The sequence below is a fragment of the Chanodichthys erythropterus genome, chromosome 15 (assembly GCF_024489055.1).
Source record: "Chanodichthys erythropterus isolate Z2021 chromosome 15, ASM2448905v1, whole genome shotgun sequence".
In the NCBI taxonomy this organism is placed as follows: domain Eukaryota; kingdom Metazoa; phylum Chordata; class Actinopteri; order Cypriniformes; family Xenocyprididae; genus Chanodichthys; species Chanodichthys erythropterus.
Window position 1 is genome coordinate 13,384,137 of NC_090235.1, and position 12,836 is coordinate 13,396,972.

The window sequence follows — 12,836 nt, forward strand, 5'->3', positions numbered from 1 at the left end:
TAATATTTTGAGTTATTTTTATATTTTCAGTTTTCATTTTAATTTTTGTAGAATTTTTAGTAATTTTATTACATGCTTTTGTTGATTTTATGTTTGTTTTTTTTTTAAATAATACTGTTTAGGCTTATTTTTATTTCAGTTTTAGTTTTTATTTACTTCCAAGTATAATTTTAGTGCTTCAGCTTATTTCAGACATTTCTAGTTTCCATTTAGTTTACATTTTTCATCTAATACTTATATTTTATTTCAGCTTCATTTCAATTATCAAAAACATCTTTAATAGTTTTAGTTCAGATAGTTTCTGGTGTCAGTTCAGTTTGTCTGAGCTTCTGACTCAACCAATCACGTGAGTCTGGGGGCGGGGCTATCTGTGTGTCTGACCAGTAGCAGACGGGAGGTGTGTTCAGGAAACCTGTCAGGATTAGCAGTGCAGGTCTTGTACCTGTCCGAACATCAGAGGAACGGGTGTATTCGTTCGCCTCGGCTCTGACGGGCAGCTGTCGCTGTGAATCTCCTGGTGCTTCGTCCCAGTCGTGACCGTCATGAGTTCAGCAAACCTGCAGGGCACAAATCAAATGCATGTTTGACTTCATGAGGAGGTCTTTATGGTCTCTCACCTCTCTCTCTCTCTCTCTCTCTCTCTCTGATGTCTGAAGCCCCAGGAGCAAAGCCTTTGCCCCCTGCTTAAAGGTCAAAAACTCCAGAGAGAGAGAGAGAGAGATGGAGAAGTGATTACTGAACAGTATTAACACAACACACTCTACAACTCTGTCTCCATTTATACTGCATATTGAAATTTATTTTTTTTTTTTTAAATTGGACAACTGAATCAGTAGTGAATCTCATGCATGTCCTGTAAAAACTGATATTTGTGTGGTTTTGTAATAATGATGATCCCTGATGATGCCTATGTGGACAGTAAGAGTGCTCACTAGGGTTTGAAACAGAGCTCATATCTTCTTTGCTGAGCAGCTCTTCACACACACACACACACACACACACACACACACACACACACACACACACACTCTCACACACACACACGTCTTGTACTGTAATCCTCTTAATCTGTCATTAAAACACTCTTTATTTTAGCCACATGACGCCCAACTGTGTCCACAAACTGTGTAAGTTCAATTAGCATCACAATCTATGAAGCCTGTATTTGTAATGCATTATAAAAGTATGTTCTGCCTTTACTGCATTAATAATGCATTAATAATACACTGTATAATTAGCAGTTATGTTCTCTTTTATGTTTAAAAATTAAAACCACCCCTATCATAATTCCTCCTTTAAAGAGTATAATATATAAAAATACACTGTTGACACCAAATTTAATGTAGTTTACCATACTGTTGAGTTGGAAATTATATTATTACTATACAATTAGTAAAAAATTACAGAATGCATTACAATGCATGTTATGCATACATATAATATATATATATATATATATGCATGCAAAATTCTAATTTATTGTTTTAATTAAAACTTTTAAGTTGCAAACATTATTTTGTAGAGTTCTGTTGACATAATAATGCTGATCATTACATCAAATTAATATCATCTGTAATTTAAACTAAAAATTTCTGTTAATTGGCTTTTTAAAATAAATGAGGTTGTAGTAAATTAATGAAATGAAATATATATATACACACATACAATGGTATAGAACTGTACTGTACTGTTAAGTTGAATATTATATTCTAAAATAAATACAAGAAAAGACCTTAAAAACACTAGCAAAGAAACTGATCCATCCTTTGCATGTTCTTCAGACAGTGTAAAAGTCTACTAAAGACCATCACCTTTGGCTTTGTGTCTCTGAGTTATGTGACGTTTCTGTTACATGTGTGGCAAACACACACACACACACACACACACACCCCAGAGCTGCTTTCACAGTGACTAACCGCACACGCCGGCAAACGCTCCTCAACAAGCACACGGGAGAGAGAGAGAATAATCCAAAGGAACTGGCCTGATGTCCTTCCCTGATACCTCGTTCACACCGAGACCTGATCAACATGACAAGCTGTCCCTCCACACACACACACACACGTTTAATACGGCACTGTGTGTGTGTGATGTATGTTTGTGCTCTCAGTGATCTGCTGCCGTGCTGCAATCTGGCTCTGATCTCTGAGCTAAACCCTTTGACACAGAGTTTTTAATTAAAACTACATTATGATTAACCAGGCAGAAGCCCCCCCACCTCTCTCTCTCTTTCTCTCTCTCTCTCTATCTGTCTCTCCATCACACCATTTCTGAGCAGGTCTGATTATGACTCTGACTATATGTGTGTGTAAGTTAAAGATGTGCTGAGCTGAGTGTCTCGTTCATCTGTAAAATGTAAAATGGGTTCGTTTCATTTTGTAATTGATTTTAAACAAGATCCCTGATCGTTTCAGTTTGATCTCAACAGTTCAAGTTGCACATTTCAGCCCTGATAGAGGGACAGTTCATCTGAAAAAACCCAATTTGTTTCTATATTCAGACACCCTAGCAACTATTGAGCAACTACCCAGACCCATCTAGCAACCACCTAAAACACCACTGAATCCCCCCAAAAAACACCCTAGCTACCACCCAAAACACCCTAGTAAGCAACCAAAACCCCCACTAACACCCCCCAAAAAACACCCTAGCAACCACACAAAACAATCTAGCAACTACCATAAACACCCCTAAACCCTCCACCCCAAAAAACACCCTAGCAACCACCCAAAACAACCTAGCAACACCTTAGTAGCAGCCCAAAACACCCCTGACCCCCCCCACCAAAAAACACCCTAGCAACCACCCAAAACAACCTAGCAACACCCTAGTAACCACCCAAAACTCCCTAGTAAGCAACAAAAACGCCCCTGAACCCCCCCCCCCCCCCCCCAAGAAAACACCCCAGAAACCACCCAAAACAACCTAAACCACCCAAAACCCCTGACATAAAAAACACCCTAGCAACCACCCAAAACAACATAGCAACACCTTGGCAACCACCCAAAACATCCTACTAAGCAACCAAAACATCCCTGAACCCCCACCCCCAAAAAAAACACCCCAGCAACCACCCAAAAAAACCTAGCAACACCCTAGTAACCACCCAAAACACCCTAGTAAGCAACCAAAACACCCCTGAGCCCCCCCAAAAAAAACATCTTAGCAACCACCGAAAACAACCTAGCAACACCATAGCAACTACCCCAAACCCCCCTGAACCCCCCGACCCCAAAAACACCCTAGCAACCACCCAAAACGACATAGCAACACCTTGGCAACCACCCAAAACATGCTACTAAGCAACCAAAACATCCCTGAACCCCCACCCCCCCAAAAAAAACACCCTAGCAACCACCCAAAACAACCTAGCAACACCCAAAACATCCTAGTAAACAATCAAAACACCCCTAAACCCCCCACCCTAAAAAACACCTTAGCAACCACCCAAAATAACATAGCAACACATTGGCAACCACCCTACTAAGCAACCCCCATTCCCCAAAAAACACCCTAGCAACCACCCAAAACATCCCAGCAAGACTCTAGCGTCGTTCAAAACATGTAAAAACAGTCGATGTTGCATCATCATGTAAAAGCAGCTTACGAGAGCAAACTTCACCTCGTCATCATCACGTCTCTCAGAGCTGCTAAAAGCCACATTAGGCGTGTGAAGTGGGGTCAGAGGTCAGCAGCTCTGCAGTCGTGGGGTTAAAGGTCATGCTCAGACACTTCTCATATCTAAAAACACTCGTCGGCCACTTCAAACGCACGTGTCGTCACTGTTCGACGCTACACAGAGCTGCATGAAGTGTAGAAAAGCTCATTAGAATGTATAAATAACTGTTGAACAGATGCATTCATATATTCATACACAACTAATGCTGACAGTGATGAAGACAAGAAGTGATTTGTCATCATCCTCATCTGAATATTCAGGAGTCAGATGAGGTTGATTATTCTTCGATGCGCTGTGAAACATTTGCTGCAATGGCTTGCAGTCGTTTTAATTAAGCAACACTGTTTTAAAGACCAACCGCGTGACGTGTTCCTCCTGAAAGCCTCAGTTTGGAGAAAGACAGAAAGAGAAAACAGATGCAGCACGAGCTCGAGCCGGAGGTGTGAAGAGAAGAACAGCGCTCTCGCTCTGTCTTACACTCTCTGACAGCAGCGTGTGTGTGTGAGAGAGAGAGAGTGAGAGTGTGTGTGTGTGTGAGTGTTTGTGTGTTTATGTGATTGTTTTTGCGTGTGTGTGTGTCTGTGTGTGTGTGTTTGTGAGTGTTTGTGTGTCTATGTGAATGATTGATTGTGTGTGTGAGTATTTGTGAGTGTTTGTGTGCGTGTGTCTGTGAGTTTGTGTTTGTGAGTGTTTGTATGCAGTTTATGTGAGTGATTGTTTTTGTGTGTGCGTTTGTGTGAGCGAGTGAGTGTTTGTGTGCATTTGTGAGTAAATGAGTGTGTGTGTTTGTGAGTGAGTGTTTTTGTGTTTATGTGGATGATTGTTTTTGTGTGTGTGTGTGTTTGTGTGTGTGAGTGAGGATTTGTGTGAGCGAGTGAGTGTGTGTGTGTGTTTGTGCATGTGTGTAAGTGTGTGAGTGTTTGTGTGCATTTGTGAGTAAATGAGTGTGTGTTAAAGTTTATGTGAATGATTGTTTTTGTGTGTGTGTAAGTGTGTGAGTGAGGATTTGTGTGCAATTGTGAGTGAATGAGTGTGTTTGTGTGTTTATGTGAATGTGTGATTTTGTGTGTGAGTGAGTATTTGTGAGTGTTTTTGTGCGTGTGTCTGTGAGTTTGTGTTTGTGAGTGTTTGTATGCAGTTTATGTGAGTGATTGTTTTTGCGTGTGCGTTTGTGTGAGCGAGTGAGTGTTTGTGTGCATTTGTGAGTAAATGAGTGTGTGTGTTTGTGAGTGAGTGTTTTTGTGTGTGTGTGTGTGTGTGAGTGAAGATTTGTGTGCAATTGTGAGTAAATGAGTGTGTTTGTGTGAGTGAGTGTGTGTTTATGTGAATGTGTGTGTTTGTGAGCATTTGTGTGCGTCTGTGTGAGTTTGTGTTTGTGTGCAGTTTATGTGAGTGATTGTTTTTGTGTGTGTGTGTGTGTGTTTGTGTGAGGGAGGGAGTGTTTGTGTGTGTGAGTGAGTGTTTGTGTGCATTTGTGAATTAATGAGTGTGAGTTTATGAGCATTTGTGTGCGTCTGTGTGAGTGAGTATTTGTGAGTGTGTGCGTGTGTCTGTGAGTTTATGTGAATGATTGTTTTTGTGTGTATGTAAGTGTGTGAGTGAGGATTTGTGTGCAATTGTGAGTAAATGAGTGCGTTTGTGTGAGTGAGTGAGTGAGTGAGTAAGTGAGTGAGTGAGTGAGTGAGTAAGTGTTTGTGTGTTTATGTGAATGTGTGATTTTGTGTGTGTGTTTGTGAGCGTTTGTGTGCATGTGTGTGAGTGAGTATTTGTGAGTGTTTGTGTGCGTGTGTCTGTCTGAGTTTGTGTGTTTGTGTGAGCGAGTGAGTGTTTGTGTGCATTTGTGAATAAATGAGTGTGTGGGAGTGTTTGTGTGTGAGTGACTGTGTGTGTGTTTTTGTGTTTATGTGAATGATTGTTTTTGTGTGTGTGTGTATTTGTGTGCGTCTGTGTGCGTATTTGTGAGTGTGTGTCTGTTATTTTTTAATTATAATTTTAATTCAAACAAGCTAAATTAATTTTATTTTTATATATATTTTTTAATTTTGTCGCTAATTATTATAATTTTTAATTAAATAATTTAAAAGCCTATATTTTATTTAGACTCTATTTTAATTATTGTAACTTTTAACTAAAATAAAAATAAGCATTTTTCATGTTTATTACAGTGCCTTAGAATATTTTTTGTGCTCCAAACCCGTCATAAACATTCATAAATATTCATAAACAGCACTGACATTTTTGTGTGATTATCTAGAAATTGTATATTCATAAATATTCATAAAATACGTATAGTCCTGGTGTTAAATATCTCATCAAAAATATCTGATGTGACATAAAATAGCCAAAAAGTAAGAAATATTTTTTTTTATATTTCAGTGTTTATCGAAAGTTCATTTCAGTCATTTTCCACTGAACTCTCTCCTCTCCGTCCGTGCTTTAAACACGTATAAATGCACACCTGTCAATGACCAATTAAACACGTATCTGCGACTCTCCTCTAAAGCCTGACTCCTCCTCGATCTGTTGTGTCACATGAGCGCAGTGATCTGAGGCACAGGAGCGCCGCTGGGCTCGGCCAGGCATGATGCCATCTCCAGCTTCATGTTGGCACGGCTCCGTCGCCCTTGCCCTTGCCCTGTCGATGCCAGCCGAAGGCACAGGGTGGCACCTCGGCCAAGCTGCCCAATGGTCCAGCTAATCATATGCATCTCTGTAGGGCACTGGACTGTGCCAGCTCATGCCACCCTGAGAGACAGCAGAAACACCGATCACGTGACCTCCTGAAGCCTCACTCTCTTCAGTCTAGATTTCACTTTCTTTTGTTTAATTAGTGCTCTTTGTTCATTCAAGAGACCCCAGCGTGGACTCCAGACATCCCACAAACACTCAGAACATGTAAAAACAGACAGTGTTGCATCATCATGCAAAGGAAGTTTACGAGAGCAAACTTCACCTCGTCATCATCACGTCTCTCGGAGCTGCTAAAAGCCACATTAGGCGTGTGAAGTGGGGTCAGAGGTCAGCAGTCGTGGGGTTAAACACACTCTTCAGTCTTCTTGTGTTCTGAATTATAATCAGCTTTATATACTGTTGAGATAAGAGACGTGTGTGTGAGAGAGCTGAGGAAATGTGTGTGTGTGTGTGTGTGTGTGTGTGTGTGTGTGTATATATGTATGTGTTTATGTGTGTGTTTTTTGCACGAGTGTTTGTTTGTGTGTTTTTGATTGTGTGAGTGTTTGTGCGTGTATGTGTATGTCTGTCTGCATGTGTGTGTGTTTGTGTGTGTGTGTTTGTGTGTGTGTGATTGTTTGTAAATGTGTGTGTTTTTGATTGTGTGAGTGTTTGTGCATGTATGTGTATGTCTGTCTGCATGTGTTTGTGTGTGTGTGCATGTGTGTGTGTGAATGTGTGTTTAGGTGTATGTGTCTGTGTGTGAGTGATTGTGTGTATATGTGTGTGTTTGTGTGTTTTTGATTGTGTGAGTGTTTGTGCATGTATGTGTATGTCTGTCTGCATGTGTGTGTGTGTGATTGTGTGTGTTTAGGTGTATGTGTGTGAGTGATTGTTTGCGTGTGTGTATATGTGTGTGTTTTTTGCATGAGTGTGTGTGTTCGTGTTTATGATTGTGTGAGTGTTTGTGCGTGTATGTGTATGTCTGTCTGCATGTATGTGTGTGTGTGAGTGATTGTGCGAGTGTGTGTATATGTGTGTTGTGTGTATATGTGTTTTTTGTATATGTGTGTGTGTGTGTTTGTGTATATATGTGTGTATATGTGTGTGTTTTTTGCACGAGTGTTTGTGTGTTTTTGATTGTGTGAGTGTTTGTGCATGTATGTGTATGTCTGTCTGCATGTGTGTGTGTGTGTGTGTGTGTGTGTGTGTGTGTGTGTGTGTGTGTGATTGTGTGTGTTTAGGTGTATGTGTCTGTGTGTGAGTGATTGTGTGCGTGTGTGTATATGTGTGTGTTTTTTGCATGAGTGTGTGTGTTCGTGTTTATGATTGTGTGAGTGTTTGTGCGTGTATGTGTATGTCTGTCTGCATGTATGTGTGTGTGAGTGATTGTGTGAGTGTGTGTGTGTGTGTTTTTTGTATGAGTGTGTGTATATGTGTGTGTTTTTTGCATGAGTGTGTGTGTGTGTGTGTGTGTGTATGTGTGTGTTTTTTGCATGAGTGTGTGTGTGTATGTGTGTGTTTTTTGTATGAGTGTGTGTGTTCGTGTCTTTGATTGTGTGAGTGTGCGTGTATATGTCTGTGTGTTTGTTTTTGATTGTGTGTGCGTGTGTGTATATGTGTGTGTTTTTTGTATGAGTGTGTGTGTTCGTGTTTTTGATTGTGTGAGTGTGCGTGTATGTGTATTTCTGTCTGCATGTGTGTGTGTGTGAGTGATTGTGTGAGTGTGTGTGTGTGTGTTTTTTGTATGAGTGTGTGTATATGTGTGTGTTTTTTGCATGAGTGTGTGTGTGTGTGTGTGTGTGTGTATGTGTGTGTTTTTTGTATGAGTGTGTGTATATGTGTGTGTTTTTTGCATGAGTGTGTGTGTGTGTGTGTGTGTGTGTATGTGTGTGTTTTTTGCATGAGTGTGTGTGTGTATGTGTGTGTTTTTTGTATGAGTGTGTGTGTTCGTGTCTTTGATTGTGTGAGTGTGCGTGTATATGTCTGTGTGTTTGTTTTTGATTGTGTGTGCGTGTGTGTATATGTGTGTGTTTTTTGTATGAGTGTGTGTGTTCGTGTTTTTGATTGTGTGAGTGTGCGTGTATGTGTATTTCTGTCTGCATGTGTGTGTGTGTGAGTGATTGTGTGAGTGTGTGTGTGTGTGTTTTTTGTATGAGTGTGTGTATATGTGTGTGTTTTTTGCATGAGTGTGTGTGTGTGTGTGTGTGTGTGTATGTGTGTGTTTTTTGTATGAGTGTGTGTATATGTGTGTGTTTTTTGCATGAGTGTGTGTGTGTGTGTGTGTGTGTGTGTATGTGTGTGTTTTTTGCATGAGTGTGTGTGTGTATGTGTGTGTTTTTTGTATGAGTGTGTGTGTTCGTGTCTTTGATTGTGTGAGTGTGCGTGTATATGTCTGTGTGTTTGTTTTTGATTGTGTGTGCGTGTGTGTATATGTGTGTGTTTTTTGTATGAGTGTGTGTGTTCGTGTTTTTGATTGTGTGAGTGTGCGTGTATGTGTATTTCTGTCTGCATGTGTGTGTGTGTGAGTGATTGTGTGAGTGTGTGTGTGTGTGTTTTTTGTATGAGTGTGTGTATATGTGTGTGTTTTTTGCATGAGTGTGTGTGTGTGTGTGTGTGTGTGTATGTGTGTGTTTTTTGTATGAGTGTGTGTATATGTGTGTGTTTTTTGCATGAGTGTGTGTGTGTGTGTATGTGTGTGTTTTTTGTATGAGTGTGTGTGTTTGTGTCTTTGATTGTGTGAGTGTGCGTGTATATGTCTGTGTGTTTGTTTTTGATTGTGTGTGCGTGTGTGTATATGTGTGTGTTTTTTGTATGAGTGTGTGTGTTCGTGTTTTTGATTGTGTGAGTGTGCGTGTATGTGTATTTCTGTCTGCATGTGTGTGTGTGTGTGTGTGTGTGAGTGTGTGTGTTTAGGTGTATGTGTCTGTGTGTGAGTGATTGTGTGAGTGTGTGTGTATGTTTTTTGTGTGAGTGTGTGTGCATGAATGTGTGTATGTGTATGTCTGTTTGTTAATGTGTTTGTTTGTGTGTGTGACTGTGACTGTGTGCATGTGTGTGTGAGTGATTTTGTGTGTGTGTGTGTCTGTGAGTGCTCATGTGTGTGTGTGTGTGTGTGTGCATGTTTTTGTGACATATCAGGACACAAGTGTGTATAATGACATGGGTATGAAAGGCATTATAAGGAGAGGGGGATTTATGAGCACATTACTCCATGTCCCCACTTTTCAAAAGGCTTCTAAATCACACAGAATGAGTTTTTGTGAGAAAGTAAAAGTGTGCACAGTTTCCTGTGATGGGTAGGGTTAGGGGTAGAGGTGTAGGGCGAGAGAAAATACGGTTTGTACAGTATAAAAACCATTACACCTATGGAATGTCCCCACAATTCACAAAAACAAACGTGTGTGTGTGTGTGTGTGTGTGTGTGTGTGTGTGTGTGTGTGTTACAGGTGGACTTTGTGATGAGAGCATCTGTTGTCTGTACAGATGAGTGACCCACAGCGGGACGGACACACCTTACACAGGAGGTGTGTGTGTGTGTGTGTGTGTGTGTGTCGTAACCTTGTGTTTCTCAATGTCAAGTGCTTTGAGATGATGTTGTTGTATTTACTCACTTTCATTGGTCTGAGATCAGTGTGATCAGTACTTCTCTCTCTCTCTTGTCTGCTGGATAAAGAGGAAATTGAGGAATTTAGAGCACAAGCGACACTTTGGCTGTGAGCCATACAGTCTCTGAGTCTGTCTCGCTCTGTCACTGACACTGTGTAAACTCTTATCCTCTCTGATCTGTCTAACCTTTCCGTGCGCTGCTGGGAGACGCGTCACATGATCAGCAGTGATGCTGCGGTCCTGATGCTGTGACATGAAGGGTCTTCGAAGGCTCATTGTGATCACACTCACCTGTGTGTGAGACGGAGAGATGAGAAACAGCGAGATCAGATGTGCTGCGGTGGTCTGTGGTGATACTCAAACTGTTTTCACAGCTAAATACACATTTCCATACACACATACCAAATATTGACTGTACTCTATCCAGCTGTAAATCTGCTGCTGGCTCTGGATAGAGTACTGTACGTAATAAAATAAAATAAAATAAAATAAAATAATAAAATAAAATAAAATAAAATAAAATAAAATAAAATAAAATAAAATAAAATAAAATAAAATAAAATAAAATAAAATAAAATAAAATAAAAAAATAAAATAAAATATTAAATTAATAGGACTAAAGGATAATATTACTTTGTTCCCAAAGGTAAAAATGATCAAATATAGTAAATTATCTTAAATAAATATTTAAATACATAAAAAGTATTTTTAATAATTTAAATAAATAAAAAAGGAAATAAATAATTAAATACATACAATACAATATAATATAATAAAAAAATACAATACAAACTAATTATTTATTTTAATAATTTAAACAAACAAATTTAAATATATATATATTAAACAAATAAATAATAACATTTTAAAAATATACATTTACTTAATAATCTAAGTAAATAATAGATTAATAAGGAAATGCGTAATTTTAATAAATAAATAAAGGGAAATAAACAAATACACACATTTAGTTAAATTGCGTTAAATAAATATTTAAATACATAAAAATATTTTTAATAATTTAAATAAATAAAAAGGAAATATATAAATACATACACACATACATATAAATACAATACAAGCTAATCATTTATTTTAATAATTTAAATAAATAAACAAATAAATAAATAAAAATAAAAATAAATAAAACAAATAAATAAAATGTTAAAAATATATATTTATTTAATATTTGTAAATAAATAAATAATAATAAAATGTTTAATAGTTTAATAAATAAATACATGGAAATAAACAATTAAACACACAAACATAAAATAAAAATAAGCATAACACATAAATACAATTAATTTATTTTAATAACTTAAATAAATAGGAAAAAAATAAAACAAATAAATAATACAATTAAAATAATGTAATTTATTTTAATAATAAATAAATAAATATTGTTTTGCCAAAGAGAACTGAATACATAAAAATAAAACAAATAAATGAAACAAATAAAAAAAATAATAATTTATTTTTAAAAATAAATGTAAGTAAATAAAAAATAAAATTGTACTGCTTGCCAAAGAGAACAGTACAGTACTGTACTTCTGCACAGGTGACACTGAACACAATAAAATAAAAACAAATTTCCAAAAGCTCCTGAAGTGAACAGCTCAAAAGTTTTCTCAGCATCATGAGCATGTGACGGTTTGCTCATCTGGAGCTAAAGAGCAGAAAGCAGTGCTCATGACATCAGCCAATCACAGCTAAACGTCCCCTCGAGGTCCATGAGTGCAAACACCGCGAGAGACGGAGCCCCGCCCTCCCCCAAACATGAACTTGTGCCCCCTGACCCAGATTTGACCCCTCACACATACACACACACACAGACGGCCTCTTCTCCAGTGCATCCCACTGAAGTGAGAAAATAAGACATCCTATCTATTAACACATCCGTCTGAGAGTGTGTGGGGATAAAACACAGAGCAGGACCAGAAAAACTCCCAGACCCAGAAAGACCAACCGATGGATGGAGAGGTGAGAGAGACGGCCGGCGCGGTAACAAGCCGCATCTCTGTTCAAACATGTGGAGGTGAAAATCTCACACACACACTCATATCACACATCGATCGCTCCGATTGATCCACACACACTCTGATCAATAGAGAGGAATCTGTCTGGGCATGTAGAGCCGAACAAAGAAAACTGAAAACCAACAACTCACATTTCAAACCAAACACATTAGTGATTGTGAATATTATTGTGTATGTGTGTGTGTGTGTGTGTCGCACATCAACTGGCTCTCGGGGAATAATTGGGCTGATTTCGGGCAGCGTTCTAACACTGGATGTGTTTCTGTAACGAGTTGAACTCGTTATCACGGGGAACCTTAATTGCTGTGTTCTTACAGCATCTGAGAGCTGCGTGTGACTGTCTGCGCCCACAAACACACAAGATGCGCTTTTCTGCAGCGTACAATTACACAAACATGTGAAATTTGAATAGTCATTGTAAATTAATTGAAAAAATCCTCCCAAAATAGAACTGAGACACAGAGCTAGCACAGTCTGTTTTTGTTTTTTTTAGCATTTATATTTTATATTCTAGTCTAACAGGTGAAAACAAGAGTTTTGATTCAAATAAATACATTTTACTTCATTTGTCATTCAGATCTTCTATGGGAAAAAAATAATATCTGATGCATTTTTAAAACAGAAAAAGAATCACAAGAATATCGACTGTAAATAATTTAGTGCAATGATACAATATTAAAAATAAAGGTTATTGTGCCGATAGCCTTGTGGGCAGCACTGTTCCAGGCTCGTGGTCCTTTCCCGATCCCATCCCCACTTCACTTCCTCTCATATCACAATAAAGGCAAAAATGACAAAAATACATCTTAAAAAATAATAAAAAAACAAAGGTTCTTGTC

At 38.4% G+C, this 12,836-nt stretch overlaps 1 long non-coding RNA gene across 2 annotated transcripts in view; it reads right to left on the reverse strand.

Moving 5' to 3' along the window:
* Positions 1–440: 440 nt before the first annotated feature.
* The window catches only part of LOC137037958 (uncharacterized), a 44,749-nt gene continuing 32,353 nt past the window's right edge, over positions 441–12,836 (reverse strand). For both annotated transcript variants that reach the window (XR_010897331.1, XR_010897330.1), the window contains exons 4-6: positions 10,145–10,249; positions 9,964–10,015; positions 441–557 (exon numbers count right to left, since the gene is read on the reverse strand). This is a non-coding gene — a long non-coding RNA (uncharacterized lncRNA). The remainder of the gene's footprint in view (positions 558–9,963; positions 10,016–10,144; positions 10,250–12,836) is intronic.